Source organism: Dasypus novemcinctus, unplaced genomic scaffold, assembly GCF_030445035.2.
Source record: "Dasypus novemcinctus isolate mDasNov1 unplaced genomic scaffold, mDasNov1.1.hap2 scaffold_69, whole genome shotgun sequence".
NCBI lineage: Eukaryota > Metazoa > Chordata > Mammalia > Cingulata > Dasypodidae > Dasypus > Dasypus novemcinctus.
This window is the reverse complement of record NW_026688628.1, coordinates 3,024,359-3,027,152: the sequence shown is the minus strand read 5'-3', so window position 1 is coordinate 3,027,152 and position 2,794 is coordinate 3,024,359.

Genomic DNA, 2,794 nt, shown 5'->3' with positions numbered 1-2,794 from the left:
AATTAACAAAATAAGCTAGACTTATGAAGAAAAAAGAGAAGACACAAATAACTAATCTCAGAAATAAAAATGGGGACATCATTACTGATCATAAAGAAATAAAGAGCATTATAAAATAATACTATAAATAATTAAAGGCCAAGCAATGTGGTGATCAAGATGAAACTGACATTTCTAAATGCATGAAAATAACCTAAGAAGAAATAGAAAATCTAAACACATGTAAACATGTAAAGAGATTAAGTCAATGATCAAAGTCATCCTAAATGGAAACCAGATGGTTTCACTGATGTGGTGTACTAACCATTTGGAGAAGAATGTCCAATTCTTATGAAAATATTTTAAAAATTGAATAAGAGGGTACGCTTCATTCTATGATGCCAAAAATTACCCTGAAGTAGTTAGAATGGGGAAAAAAATTAACCTGATACCAAACCAGATTGCAATGACAGATATAAGCCATTATACATCTTGTCAAAACCAATAAAATTGCATGGTGCAAAGTGTAAAACATAATCTAAACTACAGACCTTGCTTAGTAGCAATGCTTCAATATATGTTTGCCAATTGTAGTGAATGGCCTACACAAATGAAATATGTTGTTAATGGGGGAAAGTATGGAAGGTGGAGGGGGTAGAGTATATGAGAATCCATACATTTCTGAGGTAACATTTATATAATCTGATGTTCCTTTAAAAATGAAAAAAATTTAAAAATCAATAAAAAAGATAACACATGAAAAATACAGTCCAATTTCTCATATGAATATTGAAGCAAGAATCCTTAATAAAATGCTAACAGTAGACTCCAGCTACATATATACTCCCAAAGGCAGTACTTAAGCCATTTTGTCCTTTGTTTTTTATGTCACTCTTTTTCTATATTTCTCCCTACTTTTCTGTATACTTGATCTTTTGTGATGTATCTAAATGACCCCGTTCTGATTTCTGTTTCCATCTATAATTTTTTTGAAAATGAAAATTTTTATTGTTTTTTTAAAAAGATACATGGATCACACAAAATATTACATTAAAAAATATAAAAGCCTCCCATATACCCCACTCCCCACACCCCCCACTCATTCTACATCAGCAACTCTTTCATCAGTGTGGCACATTCATTGCATTTGATGAATACATTTTGGAACACTGCTACACCACAGGGAATAGAGTTTAAATTGTAGTTTTCACTCTCCCCCAGTTCATTCAGTGGGTTATGGCAGGATATATAATGTCCTGCATCTGTCCTTGCAATATCATTCAGGACAACTCCTAGTCCCCAAAATGCCCCTGTATCACACCTCTTCTTCCCTCTCCTTGTCCTCAGGAACTACCATGGCCACTGTCTCCACATATAATTTCTTCCATTGCTAGAGTCACAATAGTTCTAATTCATACTTTATTCCTCCATCCTGTGGACCCTGGGATGGTGATGTCAACTCCACCTCTAAATCGATAGGGGGCTTAGATCCGACATGGCTGATAGATGTGATTTTCCTGCTTGCAGTTGTAGACTCTCTTGGTTTCCTGATGTGGTGGTTGACCAACCTCACCTTCCTGTTGGCTGACCTGGGTAAGTCCAATGAACCAGAGAGTAGGTGTTGCAACTCTGCTGAGACTCAGGGCCCAGCTGGTACATGGACAGTCCAGAGATTCAAGTCTCCTGAGCATATACCTACCCCAGCACCAACCCCAAGTTCAGTAAAAGAGACAGAAGAGGCATGTGTAGAGAGGTCACATCTGAGTCCAACTCCATCTCACTCAGGAGCACAAATTCCAAAGTAGGGCCCACTGACAAGGCACTGAACTCCAGAGCCATCTGCCATGACTGTAGGACCTGGGTGTCTCTATAGCCCTCAGGAATGTTTCTGTATGTTTTAAAAATACTTTCTTTGTGGTTACCAGGGGGTTTGTATTACAAAACTTATCTCTGTAACCTACTAATTTGAATAGATACCAAATTAGCTGCAATAGCATACACATTTTCTGCCCCCATATCCTTGTTTCACCTCTTATGTTGCTTTGGCCCTATTTCCTCTTTTAATTTAGAATTTGTTATGAACTAATCATTTTTCAGTAATTTTAGTTATTATGAGTGTTCTCATATTTTCTAAAAAGAATAGCTTTTCTGTGGTACCTTTGTGATTTATATATGGGATATATATACAAATATATGTATATATTTTAAGTTAATTTTGATCTTTTCAAATTTAGATGTATTTTATTTATTCTTCTTGCTGAAATTCTCATACTAGAACTTCTAGTACAGTGTTGAAGAGTAGTGGTGAAAACATGCTTCCTTGTCCTGTTCTGTTTAAGAGGGAAAGCATTATCTACTTCATCTTTATGTTAACAATGGATTTTTCATAAATGCCCTTAATCAATTTGAGTAATTTCTCCTCTTTTCCTAGTTTTGCTTGAGTCTTTATCTTGAAAGAGTTGAGGATTTCCTCAAATGCTTTTTCCTTGTCAAATGAGATATTCATTTGTTTGTTTTCTTCATTCTATGAATAGGGTGTATATATTGATGGAATTTCTCTATTAAAACAAGCATGCATTCCTGCGATAAATCCTTCTTGGTCATGGTGATTAATCCTTTTAAGAGATTTGTTGGATTCTATGTATTAATAGTTATTGATTTCTTTGACAATTTCCTCCTTGACTCATTGATTAAGAGTGCATTGTTTAATTTCCATATATTTGTGCCTATTCTGGTTCTCTGTACTATATTTATTTCCAGCTTTGTTCTGTTGTGGTCAGAGAAAGTTCTTTGTATAATTTCAATCCTACTAAAA